The 18,183-nt window shown below is 39.8% G+C and overlaps 1 protein-coding gene across 4 annotated transcripts in view; it reads right to left on the reverse strand.

The window, feature by feature from the left end:
* Bmpr1b (bone morphogenetic protein receptor type 1B) overlaps positions 1-18,183 on the reverse strand; it is a 332,846-nt gene that overhangs the window by 143,007 nt on the left and 171,656 nt on the right. For all 4 annotated transcript variants that reach the window (XM_087625066.1, XM_087625064.1, XM_087625067.1 and 1 more), the window contains 1 exon segment: positions 3,148-3,241. The gene's annotated coding sequence lies outside the window, so the exon portion shown is untranslated.

The raw sequence follows: 18,183 nt of genomic DNA on the forward strand, positions 1-18,183 counted from the left end.
TGTGGGACTGTGAAAGGCTAACTGGGAGGAGTTTTGCAGGAACGTGCTGTGTTATCAGAGTGTGGACTGTCCCCTACCAAGAATGCAAGTAGATGATCTGCAGTACAAAAAGCAAGACTGGAGAAATGAGGGCCATTAGAAAGTGTCCATTCATATTTATGGTTTAATTCATTATTGCTTGAGTAGATGCATAATGCAAAAGGCTCTGCATTTCTTAATTCTGGTAATATTCATTATAAAGACGGTATTTAAAAATGTGATTAGCAACCAATAGCAAACAGGATTTGTCAAACGCCAAAAATGCTACTGAGAAACAATCTCGAGATTTAAAATACTTAATTAATCTTTAACATAAATATAGCCCCTTTTAGGCAATAACAACCAGGATCATAACCTCTATACTTTTCTCCCAAATGTGAGGAAAAAAACCCTCCTCTTACTTTCCTGTAGTTACTTATTTGCCATGGATTTTTCCCCCAATAAGGAGTCAACATGGAACTTCAGAGACAAAATTATAAGGTGGGATGAAAAGAGAACTTGTAAAAAGGGCTCAACACGGGTGATCAACAACAACAAACAACAAGCAAACAATCAGAATATTTGACACAGGAGAGATTACAATCTTCACCATGTAGCCAGGGAAAATGCATTAATAGACTTAGATTCCATTCATCCAGTCTATTTCAACCATGATACATTTTCAAAATGGACAGTATTATAAAACATAAATGAAACATATTCTCAAACTGAAAGGAAAGTTCTCAAACAAATTATAAAAAAAAAACACTGATTTTTTTAAGGACAAGACAAACATTAAATGTTAATATAAACTTTAAGAAAAGATGTGGATCAGTTCAGCCTTCAAATTAATAAAGGAGAACTGAACGGGACCCTGGGAGCACAGACATTAAGACCAATAATCGACAAATGGAACCTCATGAAACTAAAAAGTTTTTGAATTATGATTCACATAATTCAAGAGGCAGCCTCAAGAATGGAAAAAATCTTTACCAGCTATATATCTGATGGAGGGTTAGTACCAAATGAACAAACTCCCAAAACTAAACAAACAACAACCCCTCTAAAAGAAAAAAATTAAATACCAAGAAAACAAACAACCCAATTAAAATAAAGGGCCTGGAACTTAACAGAGAGTCCTCAAAGGAAGAAATACAAATAGCTAAGGAGCAGTTGGAATATTCATCATGCTTACCAATCAGGGAAATGTAAATTAAAACTACTTGGAGATTTCCTCTTTCCCAATTCAGAATGGCTAAGCTTAAAAAATGCTGGAGTGAATGTGGAAAAAGGAAACGCCTGTTCCCTGTTGGTGGCAATGCCAACTGGTACAGCCACTATAGAAATCAGGGTTGGGGTTCCTCAAAGAGCAAAGAAGACGTTTGTCACATGATCCAGGCATACAACCCCTGGGCATATTCCCAGGAGACCCTGTATTCCCTACTACAGAGACAACTGCTAATTCCTGTTCAGAAATGCTCTCACAGCAGGCAGAATTTGGAAACAGCCTATATATATATATATATATATATATATATATATATATATATATATATATATATATATATATCACAACTTATGATTTGGAGAACGCCTTTAATACCAGCACTCTGGGAGGCAGAGGCAGGCAGATCTCTGAGTTCAAGGTTAGTCTAGTATACAGAGACAGTTCCAGGACAGGCAGGGTGACAAGAGAAACTCTGTCTACAGACCCTCACTTTGGGTGTGGTTACTGACACTGGCAATCATACCAGGAAGCTGAGGTGTAGCATGAACATCAAGTACCAGATCATCATGGGTATATAAAAAGACCCAGTATCAATAATACCACGCCCCCCAAAGTATACATCAGTCAACGTCAGTGACTCTGTATAAGCTGTGGCCTCATTCAGGCCACACTTTTCATTTAAGCTACTCCACCTTCCATTTTGATACGTCCCATCATATTTCAAAATCAGCTGCTTTCTGTTTGATAACTCTGCATATTAGCTCTCCCTTGTAGCTCTACTGGACGATCATTTAAACCCCACAGCAGAATAGGTTTTGTTTCCAGCTTAAATACGTACAGTGGTAGTACAGAAAACTCACTGGCAGTCAAACTGTCACCTGTAACAGAACCTAGAAATGTCCAAACATCACGCGATCACTTGTAGTTTCACAATGTAAGAATCAAACAAGTAAGCTTTCGTTATTTTGCTGGGTAATCTCCATCTCCTTGGTGCCACAGGTCTAGCGAAGGAAAACACTGACTTTCTAAACCACGTAGAGTAGACATAAATAATAAAAGCATATACGCTTGGGGAGCGTTCTGAACAAGAACCCACGAGGAGCAAAGTGGTTTCTGTGCCCTGCAACATTGTTGCATTTAAATTATCAGAAATGAGAATAGTCAAGCACACCACAGCAACACATGCACACACAGACGCCCTTAACCTGCTGCCTGCAGTAATAGAAAAACCCCACTGTAATGCACATGCAGGGGTGCTGACATGGGTTGAATATAAGAAAAGGAACTTAGTTCCTAAAAACCCAACTGCAAGTCATCTAGACAAGCATGGGGGCTGCCTCTTAAATTCTGTCTTTAGTACTTTATCCAGAGAAAACTATTCTTGTCACACCAGGTTCATCTCCTCCCAAAAGACAGTAGTAAGTATTTCAGTCTCCTGCCCCCTGAAGATTTCTTTTGTCAAAAAGACCCTGTATTGTCCATAATCCCCATTTCCACATTCTGATATTGTCCAGTTAAGTACATCGCTACAAGTTGATGTGAACTTTCTATATTCCATCTTTAGATCACAAAATTAACTAACGCTAATGCCTTGCTATTTATATCAAGTTAAGTAGGAAGTTCCCAACAGGCGGGCTTCAGTCTGATAGACGAAGAGAGTATGAAATCAATGTTTGAGCGCGCGGCTGCCACCACCCACACTGGGGCACTAAGGAGGTCCGGCATTCTCAGCAGGAGTACACAAACCTCCACTGCCTCCAGGAACATTCGTAGGAGCAGGCGGCCCCTCCTTACAGCTGTACCAAGCCCCACAGCCCTCTGCCCACTGATGCAAAGCAGCCAACCTTGGAGGGAGGTGGGCTTTACAAGTAAAAGCCAGCCTAAACTGGTTAACCCCTTACCTGTCACTTATGGCCGAGTTGCTCCTTTAACTTTTTGTTTGCTCTCTTGTCATAGCTCAGCGCCAAATGGTTGTGATTCAGCCGAAGTTTGAACCTGACAGAAAGAAATTTCTTTTTAGAACAGCTCAAAATTCAAGTTCTCGCCACTGTTTTCTCCTGGCCTGGCTCTCGGTGTCCGCGTGTTTCTCCGTGTGTCTCTGTAAGGCAGCTACGTAGTGGTCTATAAATATTGACCCTCACACTTGCTCAGAGCTCTCCTTGCTCTTGCTCGTGGCACAGGTCTGTGTTACTGAACACCGTGGTAATACTCCGGCGAGGTTCTCAGCTGCTCGCACAAAGCAGTGGATTGGCTCACTACCCAGCAACCCTGTGCTTGCCTGGAAATACCATTTCGCTGCCAGCTTTACAGATGCTATGGGCCTTTCCTGAGCCCCAAATCAGGCACAGAGGGGCAATTATGAGGCTTGTCTGAAGAAATACAGCTTTCCTCAAGCAGGTGGAGAGAAGTAGGCTAGGAGGAGGGGAAGGCAAGAGAGGAAATACTGCCTTTGTTTTGTCCAAACAATGACATCTCAAACCTTTATAAAACTCCTACCTAAATGCCAATCCATTAAGCTTTGCAAAACTTGGTTATATATATTATGAATGACCTAAATCATAGGAAAGAGGTCCTATAATTGTTTTAATATTGCTTCTTTTTTAAAAAATGCTGCAGGGAATGAGTAATTGGCCGCAGAGAGGTTCTTTTTTCACCTATATTTACTTGCAGAATGATAGAAATGCATTGGAATTTATAATATTAAACAGATAAATTATGTATTTGGTGAAAGAAACTAAAATGTAATCTAAACATTATGTGAATCAACATGTTATATTAACATATAGATTTATAATCCTGACAATTTGAATTATTTTACTTTGGGGTCTTAGACTTAGGATAAACATCCTAAGGCTTACATCCTAATATGTAATTGTAGGCAATATATATTTCCCATTATCTATATTATATAGTACTTATATTAGGACTATCTTAGAAAATATATTATTCTGTTTTTGCATGCTTTTGCCAATGATAATAACTTGTTTGCTTTATTAAATTGTATTTCTTGATTAAGTCAGATGAAGGAATCTTTGGAAATAATCAGGTACAGGAGTTCAGAGATCCACCCTTAGTGAGGCTTTGAGTTTACTCGGGGTCATGTGACATCATAACAGAGCCAAAAACCCAAGCTGCCAGCCTTCTTACTACTCAGAGGCTGGGCCGCATCCACCTAGACAGTGATTCTGAAACTCATCTTCAGTGTCACTTCCATGTGCAAACGCCTTACCCATAAGAATACTCAATCACCCTCATCTTTAATCCCAGTACTCAGGAGGCAGAGGAAGGCAGATCTCTCTGAATCTGAGTCTAGCCTGGACCGCACAGGGAGCTCCAGGACAGCCAGAGCGAGCTACGTAGTGAGAACCTGCCTCGAAAACACAAATCAAAACAAAAATTAACAGGGAGAAAATTAACGCAAAAGGGAAAACTTGTTATGAGTAAAATGACCGAAATTGTTCGCTACAACTGGGTTTTAAACAACTGAAACCAAATCCCCCAGGTTTAATTCAGCAGTTAACATTTTCACTATGCTAACTCATGGCTGGGATAGTCTTACAGCTAGACTCTGAAGGTGCAACATTCCTGCTCTCAAGGACCTTATCATATAAGTAAGGGGAGTGGTCAGTTGCTAGGCAGGCCATTCATTAGCCAAGGAAGAGGAGAGGAGAGCAGTGGGGAAGCAGGAACAAGCAAAAACCCAGTCAGCATGCACTACAACACACAGCTTGTCATGGGAGACTCCAGACAAGGTTCCTGAGGCACAGAGACAGGACACCAAGGAAAGGAAAGGCCTGAAAGGAACAGCACACACCTGCACCTACGCCTGCAACCAGCTCTTTCCGGCTGGGTTACAAACAGGCATGACAGAGCATTTAGGGTAACCAGGCAGGAGAGAAAGAAGAGGTGTAGACTCAAATAAAAGTCATGTTAGCAAACTTGGGATTTCTATTTACTGTAGGCCCTCAGGCTCCAGATAGTTTTCACTAAGAAAAGAATTTTGGATTCTGTAATCATCAAACAATTACCAAGCTTATATCCATAATTTTAAGTACGAATAGGATGAGTACATGAAAAAAAGCACTGATATTTTACTGTTTTGGAAATCATGACATTTTAAAGATAAGATTCACCAACAAAACACAATCGATTGTAATTTAAAATAACCATTACTCGTTATAGAAATATAAAGATGGACGTCCATTTAAAGGCTGATATTTTATGTCTTATTTTATTCGCCTTTTACCCATCTCATTTCTTCAGAGAATTTTCACGAAATACACACAATGAAAAGTTTTTCAATTGCTCTTTCACATGTTTCGTATGTCTCTTCAATAAAGTTAAATGTATTGATTTTTTTAGTCATTAAATATTCCAGGACCGGGTGAGCATCCAGCACGGTGTGATTTAGCATGGTTGAGGGTGGGTGGTTATTTTTGCAAGAGAAATGCTGCCGCTAATAAAGCATTCTCTTAGCAAGATCAATAGGACAGAGGAGAGGTTGAGGAGCAGACACTCCAATAAAACTACCCATTCACCTGCTAAGTGAAAAGAACTCGTGTTAGAAGGCACCACTGCATATGATTCCAGCATAAGATCTAGAAACAGAAACAGCTCCATGGGTTACAGGTTTTGGAGCTAGGGGGACAAAAGGCACCAAGGAGGATTCTCCTAGAAGCACAACCACTATGTAATGACAGGATGATGTCATGCATGTGGCAAATGAACAGAATTATACAACACAAGAATGAAACCCTGACCTGGAGAGATGGCTAAGCCCTTGTTATTGTTGCAGATGAATAGACTTTGGCTTATAAAATCCATTTCTGGTGCATATAATCACCTCCAACTCTAACTCTACAGTGGCATTGCTGGCCTCCAGGAGTATTTGTACACACACAAACACTCACATGCACACACACACACACACACACACACACACACACACACACACACGAAACAAATACAGGCACGTACCTACATGTAATCTTTTATTTTTTTTAATAAAAGAATGAACTCCCGTGTGAACTATAAACAGTCTTGTGAAGCTTCTCACATGTCTTGTTGAGGTGTGGTCCAGACATGACATTGTTTATTGGGAAATGTTTGTCTAACAAGGGATTTAGAAATATCATAATACTAAAAGCAGCCCTAAATGATGTTGCTGTTTTTATCATAAAGAAAATAAAGCTAAGTTATTAGGTAGCTTGACGGAAGTCACCTAACAAATCAGTCATAGAATTGGTAATGAACCGCTGGGTATGACTGGACGATAGTACCACATACTGCCTTGGTATCACTTGCTGAACTAGGAACAGATACTACCCAGACCAGGAAGAACAGGGCACAGGCCAGGCAGGATGAAATGAGGCCTCCAAACTACTCTCGGAGAACAAAAAGAATTTTAATATTGACTACTGAAAGGTGGTCAAAAAGAAGGAGCTAGCAGAATAGGGGCTGGCTCGAAAGAACTCAAATCCAAAATTTCCTTCAACTTGGCAAATAGGCAAAGAGCCTCTGAAAAGTCTAAGTTGGTTCTTCTTCAGACAGCCTGGGCTTTGTCAGGCTGGGTTACAGGAAAAGGAGTAACTCCATGTCAGGGCCTTGGGGAAAAAAAGGATAGGTTTCGTTTTAGATGTAATGAACTTGGTACGTGCTGAACCCTAGTGAACACGCTCCGTAGATGCATGACGATACAGGAAAACATCTGTTCTCTTGCTATCCAGACACCATCATCATACAATCTCCCAATAGGAGCCATAGAATTTACTTAAAACACCACCCAGATTGTATTCAACTCCTGGTAAACATCTGTACTGGCTCCTCATCTTACTCAGTAGAAGCAATGGTCTGGAATCCATTGATCTTCTCCATCGTATGCCTTACACAATAGACACTGCAACAACTTACCTACCCTCTGGATAGTCCTTACACACCTCTTCCTTGGTAAAGTTTCCCTCGATAAACTTCTACTTGCACACACCTTTCTCAGTGTCCCTCCCACAGGTACCTTCTCAGCAAAGCCCACTGTGGCAATGCTCCCTAAAATGGTAAACGTTGTTCCCTGCCCACCCAATAGAAAACATGCCCAGTGACAGTGTGGGTTTCAAGTGTCCGAAGTGAGCCTTGATTATAATCAATGCTCAGAAATTTTCGTATACATGGCTGGAAAGGGCAGTGGCCAGCTGTATACTAACAGAGTCAAGAGCTCTCTCAGTGAGAAGTCAGCCAAAATCAGTATCTTAAGGATCTGCCAAGGAAGAGATGTCCCTACACACACACCAAAAACCTAAGAATAAGAATAGCACATGGACTATTAAAGAGGAAGGGAGAGGTTCAGCAACACCAAGTGCTTCGGGAGAATTCAGTATGGCAGGAACCGAAGGGAGCTAGAGACAGGAAGCAGAGAGGTTCGGGGCAGCAGAGAGGTTCGACTAGCATGTGCAATGTAAAAGTGTGAGCATGCTACATGATTGTCATGGGTGAAGGAGTGATTAAAGAGTAAGCATCGGAAAGCCTAATCTGTTTCCCCGGGGATGGGAGGGTGAACGTGCAAAAGCAGACACAGCAACATGATCGTTGTGAAAGTCTTGCCCACATCAAAGAGAGAGAAGGATGGTTGACGCTCTAAAACAACAAGCAAACAGCAACAGACAGAGAGCGCAGCAGAGGGAAGATGTGAAGCCTGTGTTCCTCTCTCAAGGTGGACGGTAAGTGGTGCCTATGCTTTTCCTTCATCGTTATTCGACTGGGATTGACATCATGCGAGAGTCTTTGAGATCCTTCCATTTTGCTGTAGAATAGCATTCCACCATGCTTATGAGCCAGAGTTCACATACCCATTCCTTATCTGGTGGACTTTCGAGTTGGATTCCACTTGGGTTGGGAACCGTTATGAGTAAGGATGTTATGAACATTCACATACACGTGAACATGTTTTTCTTGAACTTATATTTTCATTACCACTTGGTGGATAGCAGTGAGTCAAATTGCTTGGGAATAAACTCGTTTTGGCGCTGCAACATTTCAAAAGTATGTCAAATTGCTTTCAAATAGGCTGTCATTTCACAGCATGACCAGCAAACATATAAAGGTTTGAACTTTTGGACACCCTTAAAAGATCTGTAATTATCTCTCCTTTTACATAGTGAAACTAGTAAATTTGATGTCCAATCTCGTCGTCATTTCTATAGTGGCTAATAACAATTGAGCATGTTCTTCTGTACTAGATATCCATATTTCAGGAAATAAAGGCCAAACAAGTGGATTTTCATTTTGAAAAGCTGACATTGCATCAACACTCATTTGATAAGTAAACTTGGAGACAAATCAACAGTTAGAGTTTTATTTATGTAACATGTGCAGGTTTTAAACTAAATTTAAATTCATCCACAGATTCAACAGACTATTTTGTAAAAACACAAAGGGAATCTGATCTTGTTCAAAAGTCTCATACTTACATGCTAATAAAAATTTTTAATAGAAAAAGCTTTGACAAATATGTGGTTTTTATTTACTTGCAAATTTTCTTTTTTATCATAAAGTTTATGGAAAATTTTAAGGGTTCTGAAAAAGAAAGAAACTACAGGGGAAATGAGTTAATTACCTCTCTAGGACTGTAACCATCTACATGGACACATTTGGTTTACTAATACCCTAAGAAATAAGGTTAGGAAGCAGTATTATACTCTGGCTATATGAATGCTTAAATTTAATGTATCCTTGAAGCTAGAAGAAAAGAAAAAAGAAATAAAAAGGAAACAAGAAAAAGAAAAGTCTAAGCAGTGAATAATTTTGAACTATTTTGTTGACAAACTTAATTGGATATGAACAATACAAACTTGTCTACCCTATAAAGGAATGAAACATATCTCAGGGGCAAACAGCAACAGGCAGAACATTAATAATCTAAGGTTTCACTCATTTTACAGCTGAGAGAGTGTTTGACTTTTAATATAAATGACAGGACGAAGAAAGCCCACAATACACCTAGTTAAGACAGCTATAGACATATTTTCTCCCTTTTCTTTCCTTTGGGGACCTATTATTAGTCATATCATAGACATGGTGACTTACCTTTAACTCTAAGGTTCTTTGTTCTCAAGTAATAAGTACTTTCTGTTCCCAGGACCCCACAGGAAAATCACACATAAGCCTAGTAACCTTTCCTGCTGCCCTTTATTTGAGCACCAATCCATTACAAGTTTTAGAAAATATTGACCACGCGATTTGTAAACAGGCCATTTGCTTTTCTCAAATGGAACAATGTCATAGGTAAATGGAGATGAAAGAGTATCCTAAATAAGACAGCCATAGGAAGAACGTTTGCCCTTTTTAACTTCTCCTTTGACAGCACAATGAACTAATGCCAAACCAAAATAAAGCACCTTACCATTAACAAACAGAAAACGTTCTGAACCCTGCAGCAGAGAGAAGAAACAAAAGCAGAACAAAACATATGCTCAACTGCACTTAGGGTAGCAATCACCACAGTCAAGAACATCGGGGACACTGTCGTCACCATTATAGTTGATGCTACTCCAGTATGCTACTAACTTCTCTTCTTGCTTATTAGCCACACCCTAGTTTCGACATGATAATTTTCTAACTATGATATATGAATTTATAGAATAAATTGGTCCTAATATGAAGGACAGTCTTAAAACATGTTGTGAAACACAGTAAACACTTATCTGCAACATAATTTGGTTTTTTTTTTTTTTTGGTTCTTTTTTTCGGAGCTGGGGACCGAACCCAGGGCCTTGCGCTTCCTAGGCAAGCGCACTACCACTGAGTTAAATCCCCAACCCCTTGCAACATAATTTCAAACATTTCCTATTTTGAAATTTTATTAAAGTAATATAACCTAAAGTAGGTATTTCATGACAAGTTATCAAAATTATTCCAACTAATTGAACATTGTCAGGTACCATTGCAAAAGGGAAATTAGCTTCATGTGTCAATAAGGCTCGAGGAAGAGTTTTCATGCCCAGATGGTGACCGTGACCTGGTTGAGAGAAGGTATTGTTTTTTTATCATAAAGCTGCAGCTTGACTCTTGATATCTGTTCCATTTTAAAGATTTGTTTGTATTATTTTTAATTAGGTAGATGTGTGTGAGGGGTGGGAAGAGGGAGACAGAGACAGACACACACAGCAGGGTAGGCGGTTACAACATGAATCCAGGTACCAATGGAGAGCAAAAGAATCAAATCTCCTAAAGCTTGAGTTAGAGGCATTTCTGAGTTTCCTGTCATATACACAAGGAACTGAACTCTAGTCCTCTATTAAAAAAAAAAAAAAAAAAAACCAGCATGCACCTTAACCACTGAGCCGTCCTTCCAACCCTGATGTCTGTTTCTTTAGAAATGACACATTTGAAGACACTTTCATGTATATATACATACCCATCATTAGAAATGTACCACTAATCTTTTCTACTAATTTTTAATTTAAAAACTATACAATATTATTTTGATCATATTCTTTCCCTTCCCCCAGATCTTCCCCCTCCCTAATATCCGTTAACAGAATATTTACTTTTAGGAGGAAAAAAATCTGCACTTTACAAGGAAATGGAATCAACCTCAGGAGAACCACAGGTGTCCCTTTCAACAGCAGAAAGGTCACTGAGGGCATCCTGAAACCACCCACAGAAAAAGATCTGTATCAGCTCAAGGAGAAAAACAAGGAGGCCTTCCCTCAGCCAAGCTGACCCTTCTTCCTCTAGCCCAGAAGAAGCAATGACACCAGTTCTTCAGGAAAAGCTCATCTAACCATCATATGCTCACTTTAGAAAAATAATTTATTAATCATCTGGCAGTACCTCATAAAAATATCACTGGATGATTAAATTCAACTAGGCAGTGAAAATAGCAACATAAATTAAGTGTAATAATTCATGAGCGAAAATAAAACAAAAACAACACTCGTTTATTTGACTACTCCATAATAAGCTTGCTTTCATTTGTGGGGACTAAAACTGCAAACCTGAGAAGCTTCATCATTCACTTGGAGGCCAGTGTTCTCTAATCAAAATAGAATCTCAAAAAAAGGAAGAGGAAGTAATAGCATCCTCTAAACAACAGAGAAAACCAATTTCAGTAAGAAATGGACGGGCCATCTTTTACTTATTGTCTTTGGTTCATATAGAAATGCAATTTCTTGGGTTGGGGATTTGGCTCAGTGGTAGAGCGCTTGCCTAGCAAGCGCAAGGCCCTGGGTTCGGTCCCCAGCTCAAAAAAAAAAAAAAAAAAAATAGAAATGCAATTTCTTAAAATTAGCTGTCCTGATGAACAGAAGCTGGAATTGTCTTAATGTGTAGTCAAAAATGATCAACAAATGGTGAAAAGAGTAAAGATGGAGAATCTGCCTTGGGTCTGCACTTCATTAGAGAGAATACTTTTGTGTACAATAATGCCGTGTGTGATACATGTACAAGCACTAATTTGGGTGAGAGGTAAGCTGAAGTGATCGCCTGAGTTTCTGAGGTGTTTAAGACTATCTGGATGTGTTCATAAGAGGCCATGGGAACAGGTTGATGGACAAAGGCAGCCCGGCCTTTCCCCTCCCCTGCTCGTTTCATCACGAGTTTCAGCCTCAGCCAACAGTATTGACACTTGGCTGAAGGCAGGTGGCTGAGGTAGCACCTGTGGGAATGAAGAGCAGGTTTATGCTTAGTTTTCCATGACCCAACAAAAGACAAAGATGACGTCAATAAATAGCCCGTTGTATTATTAACTACCTTGTTCACCCTTTGTTTGTTTTACAGGCCTTTTATATTCAATAACCGAATAAAATAATTATTTTAGATAAATGTTTGCATTTAGGAAAGCAAACAAGTGCTATTCACGCATGCCACTTTAAAAAATACCAGTAGACAATATGAGAGAATATTTCTGAGTACAGAAAACTCGACGTGATCTTAGGTTAATGAATAACACCTTTCCTGTTATTGGCTAACTCCAAGTGCTATGTAAAGTTCGAGTAATGGCATTTCATAGCTCTCTGTATTTGCAAGAAGCAATCCCCAATATTATCCCATTTTACGTTAGGGATATCCCTCATCCACAGAGAAACAAGTTCAAAGAAGGTAAGGCTAAGTAATACTTAGTGTTACACATTGAAACAATCTCAACTCAGGGAATCTCATAAAACAAACAGCCCCTCGTACTCTTCTGATGTAGTAAATATCTCAGTAGAGAACATTTTTCCTATGGTATAATATTAATTCTTGGGGGACAAAACAAAATCTTCCAATTTGGAGAATATTGAACTTGACACTGGCCAAGCAGTCAGAATTCAAGCATTAAAAGCTACCTGGAGCTTGTCCCCACCCCACCCCCCTTTTCTCTCATGTCTGTTTCTAACAATCAGGCTTCACTTTCACCTAATCTTAAGAACTGAAGTGAGCCCAGGCTGGTCCCTCCATCAATGCTTCCTTTTTCTCTTCATCAATCTTCTCTTCTGTCACTAAGCACCATCTCGATGACAAGAGGTTCAAGCACCTCAGCATGGACTCTAGGTCTCTCCCTGGTCACCAATGAGTCTGACACTTACGGCTTCGTTTCCTGCTGCCCATGACAGAAGGTTTAAGGATCTGCGTGTGTGGATATTGCTGAAGCCTTTGAGTGGTAGGGTAGAGCAACAAAGTTCAAATACAATGCTGAAAGTCCTCATGGGGTTTGGAGCAATCAATGCCAATGAAAAGCTACATTTGAAAACCTGCATCGGGTGTTACAGGAAGATGCATCTGTCCAGACGGCAGCTATTGAAAACTTTATCAAAATTAGTAAATAATATATAAAAAGCCCCAAGTGAGTGGTGAAGCCCTTATTTGGATGACAAGCTGCCCATCAGTCGGCAGCCAGGATGCAGACTCGTTGACTCCACTACTGTTTCCTTAATTTCCTAGGAGTGTACACATTGCACTTCACTCCTTGGCTTGGGAAACCCTGTTTATTGCACTCTCCTATTAAAAACTACTTTGACTGACTTACACTCCCGACAAGCACATTTCTGCCATCTTAATTACCACTCCTAATGCTTGGTTTTTAAATTTTTTATTAGTTCTCTGATAACTTCTTTATTGTACTTTAATCATGATCACCCTCCCCCGGCTCCTCTGAGACCCACCAACCCCCAACTTTGTGTCTTCTTTTCTTTTCTTTTTTTTAAATAGCCATCAGGGATAACCTGGGGTAAGCATACAACTGTGGTTGTTGTATTTACTTCAAGCTTTTCTTCAGTCAACACCACTGAGTACCTGGGATGAGGCTGGCCACACACATAGATTCTTCTGACATCAAGGAGTTCAGTCAGGGAGACAGACAGGGAGCTGATCCTAACAGCCAGCTTCTTACAAGCAATACCAGCAAAGATACAGCACAGAAAAGATCACATTGCTGGAGATAGTGTTCAAAGTGACTTTTTTTTAAGAGAATGTGAATACCTAGGCTCTGACAGCATCATTAGTTAATGAGGAAGCCAGGGAAATATTCAAACATTAAACATGTTAGTTACAGGTGATGGGAAGATTCAAAACATGGTCATTGGACAGAGAAACTCAAGAGGCAGTAACTAAGCCAGGGTCATGACCACTGCCCTTAGGTGTCCAATGACAGAGTATCTATATTTTCTAGGTTTTATTGCTCCCTGCCTATTCATATTTCTGCTCATTTCGTATAAATCTGTAACATTTAGAGTATGGTCAAGTGCAATGTTTTGGAGGATTAAAAAAATATAATTACACAGGAAAGCACTCTTGTTTATGTATGAGCCTGTTTTGTTTTTTCAAGGCAGGGTTTCTCTGTGTAGCTCTGGCTGTCCGAATAAATCTCTTTGTAAACTAGGCTGACCTCAAACTCAGAGATCTACCTGCCTCCGCCTCCCAGTGCTGGTGTGGTTCACCACCACCCAGCTGTGTCAGAAATTATATTCACCTATCCAGAAGTCTTCACTGACAACTGCGATCTAAGCACTTTGAGATTTTGAAAGTGATGTTGAGCTTCATTATCTCATTGAGTTTATATTACAGGAGGAAGAGCAATTCAAATAATATGATAATATCTCACAGCAACACATAAAACAATAAAAGCAAAACGCAATGCTCTGTTTTCAAAGTTTCACCTCAAGATGAACCCATGGAGGCTCAAGAAGTTGTTAGCTATGTGAAGATATCAAGGAAGAATATTCCAAACAGAAGCAACTGCCCATGGACAGTTACTCAGGACAAGATCTTCTCCACCAAGGTGGAGGGCACAGGAAGAAGTCCAATGCGTGAGGCTGAAGGATGAAGTTGTTTCCAGCTAGTGGCTTCTAAAATGTGTAGTACATTAAAACCACCTGGAAGTTTTCACAAATGCAGATATCTGAGTCATATCCATAAGTGATCAGGCCTGGAGTCAAGGCAGTAATCCCGGATGTGAGTATTCTCTGAAGCTCTCCAGGGGGTCCACATAAACTGTCTAGCCCAGACACACTAATTTATGGCAGTGCAAGAAATTCAAATTTTAGTTCAATGACGTAACTGTCCACTGAAAGATAAAAGTTTCACTTAAAATTTACAATGCACCAAATTATTTAAACTCTATCTAGACATTTTTTTGAAAAGAGCATTATACCTTAGGAATGTATTTCTTGGTAAACAAATTTATCATTCATTCAGAATAAAAATGATATAAATCATTGACTATTTTTCTAAAATAAAGAATGAGTCAATGTAGTGACTCAGATTTTTTGTAGTCTTTCTGTAGCGTTCTATAATACACTGGCTTGTAACATGTAAATAGCTTTCTGTTGTAAAGACTACACACAAAAAAAATAAGATACATTTTCCTTACTATGACTTTCTTTTTCAGAGATGGAATCTTACTAGGTTGCCCAGACCAGCCATGATCTCCTAGGCTCTAACAATCCTACTGTCTCTACTTTTCAAACACCCAGAACCATGGTTACACATGACACTATTCAGAATTGCTCCTTTTGAGTGTTCATAACCTACATCGGACACTGTAGGTTAAACATGTCAAGGACAAGTCACACCCCAAGGAACAGACCTATCTACTTTCACGGTTGCAAGTTCCCAGTGCAGCAGCTCTTGATCTCCTGTTATCATGTTAAATTGTAGAACTACTTGAGGAAACTTAATTAAAATTTCACCCAATAAGTCAATGGTAATATTTTAGATATCTATCCAAAACACATTTTACTCAAACTGCCTATAAGCTCGATAATTCAAAAGTCTAAAAAGTCATTACCAATTATTAAATGAACCACACCCACAATTTCACTAGCGTTCATATTATATTCATATTACATATCACTATTCATATTCACATTCATATTACATTCACCAGTTCCTAGCATTCCATTATGCCACAGAGCATAACCTCGACTACACAATTAAGTTGCAACCTAACATACTGCGGTAGATTATGCAACACTCCAGCAGTAGAGCGCATTAAAACTATAGCTGACGGCCTTGGTTCCTCTAAGGACACTGACTCACTTCAGGATGGCTAGATTTTTCATTGTCAGAAGCCACGCCAATAGCCAAGATATGTGACTTCTGAGGTGCAAGAATTGTGGTGAGCTCAGATGATTTGCCCTGCTTCTCTATTCATTTGGTGTCACCTGTGATTCATTTCAGAGCGCTGCACAGAACACAGTCCCTTGAAGGCTCAAAGAAATTGTGTGCATCTTTCACACGCATAGCCATTTTCTGGATCTTAGATCATGAATGCTGCTGTGCTCTGGCAGTCTCTCAAGAAGCAAACTGGGTGAGGCTATGGCTAAAAGGGAAGAAGAATCCAAGGCAATAAGATGCAATGAAAGGGTCCAGACTAAACATCCAAAACAGCTCCAAATTTGCCAAAGCTCATGTGGCCCACATAACCCCAGGGAGAGAAGATTGGCTAGGCTGGTGTGGCCCAGAGTAAAGAAAGGCTCACAGTTAGAGCCTCATGAGCTAAATGAAGCTTCCAAAATGCATATTCATGAGACTCAGTCATATGCCTATTGATACCTTACAAGACTAATTTTAAGAATCACTGGGATCTTCAGAAAAGAGCGATGCATAGGTAAATTTTAGGAAAGGATGTAGTTTTCAGAGTGACAGTTTCTCTCTTTTATTAAAATTTTTCAGTAGCTAGCCAAACAAAACTATTACCATTCATATATTCAGTGTGGCTAAGACCTTAATATAACTTAAAAGATGTGCCACCCCCATATATATACAGCCATCCAATTAGACAAGATGGATGAAGCAAAGAAGTGCAGGCCGACAGGAGCTGGATGTAGATCGCTCCTGAGAGACACAGCCAGAATATAGCAAACACAGAGGCGAATGCCAGCAGCAAACCACTGAACTGAGAATAGGTACCCCCGTTGAAGGAATCAGAGAAAGAACTGGAAGAGCTTGAAGGGGCTCGAGACCCCATATGTACAACAATGCCAAGCAACCAGAGCTTCCAGGGACTAAGCCACTACCTAAAGACTATACATGGACTGACCCTGGACTCTGACCTCATAGGTAGCAATGAATATCCTAGTAAGAGCACCAGTGGAAGGGGAAGCCCTGGGTCCTGCTAAGACTGAAACCCCAGTGAACTAGATTGTTAGGGGGAGGGTGGCAATGGGGGGAGGATGGGTAGGGGAACACCCATAAAGAGGGGAGGGGGGAGGGGGATGTTTGCCGGAAACCGGGAAAGGGAATAACACCCGAAATGTATATAAGAAATACTCAAGTTAATAAAAAACAAAACAAAACAAAACAAAACAAAACAAAAAACATTTAAAAAAAAAAAGATGTGTCACCCACAATCATTATTTGGGCTTCTGCAAGAGAAAAAAAGTAGAAAAGTAAGGATACCACCAGATGCTTCAAATAGAAGCTCACCAAATGTTTAAACAACAAGATTTGATTGTGAAAAGCAAAGATCTAGGAGGTTTTTCTTTTAACACAAAATTAAGTACATCAACATTATACCAACTTTAGTTAATTTGTAAAGTTGGATCTAAAGATATGTGGCAGATTTAAATATTCTTATTACATTAATGTACTTGGTCATATCTACTCCCCTCTCCTAGTTCCTAGCAAATCAATTCTCACTTCTATACCCAAATTCTAATCCTCTTTTTTTTTTAAGCCCATCACAGTGGCAGAATTTTTAAAGTAGGAAAAAACAATCTCTCCCACCCAGAACATTCTTACAACTACAGTGTGCCTTAAAGACTCCTCCCACAGAGCGGGGGGGGGGGGGGATGAGTGTAGGAGGGAGGCTGTCAGTTCCTTCTCATTCAATCTTGGAATTTATGACCATTGCAAATGTGACATTCTAGGAGTTCCAAGACTAGATCATAAAATTTGATTCATGTCGCACCTTACTCAACAGCACACAGCTCTGGAAAGTTTTAGCTACCATTTGAACAGCCTTCCCCTCCAGAGGATACTATGGCATTACAAGGACCAACCTACCAAGGTACAAAACCCAGCACCTACCATGAGTCACAGTATGACTGGACAGCTCCTTGTTGCTTCAACCCCTCCTGGGTCTGCCTCCAGACTACAACAACTAGAATGTGAGGCATCTTTTAGAGTAGAAGAAAATGTAGAAATAAGCTTAGCCCAGTGCCATTTGAGACAGAGTATGGACCTAATGGGCTCTAGGTATCCAACTAAGAAGATTTGAAGCAGAATCTGACAAGAACATCTGGCTTTTTTTAGTCCGTTAAGTCATGGATAGAACTGAGTAAGTTAAAAAAAAAAGCTGTATAGGAGCTAATTAAAATAAAGACAAGGTTTGCTGGGTTGAAGACAAAACTTTTCTGCATCCTCTATCACACATCAGAAACAAAAGTGTCTAAAAATGACAGTGAGTATCAGACTAGTTGGAGCTAGGCATCGACAGAAGAGAAATAAAGGGGAGACAGTAACTA

This window comes from Rattus norvegicus, chromosome 2, assembly GCF_021556685.1.
Source record: "Rattus norvegicus strain SHRSP/BbbUtx chromosome 2, alternate assembly SHRSP_T2T, whole genome shotgun sequence".
NCBI lineage: Eukaryota > Metazoa > Chordata > Mammalia > Rodentia > Muridae > Rattus > Rattus norvegicus.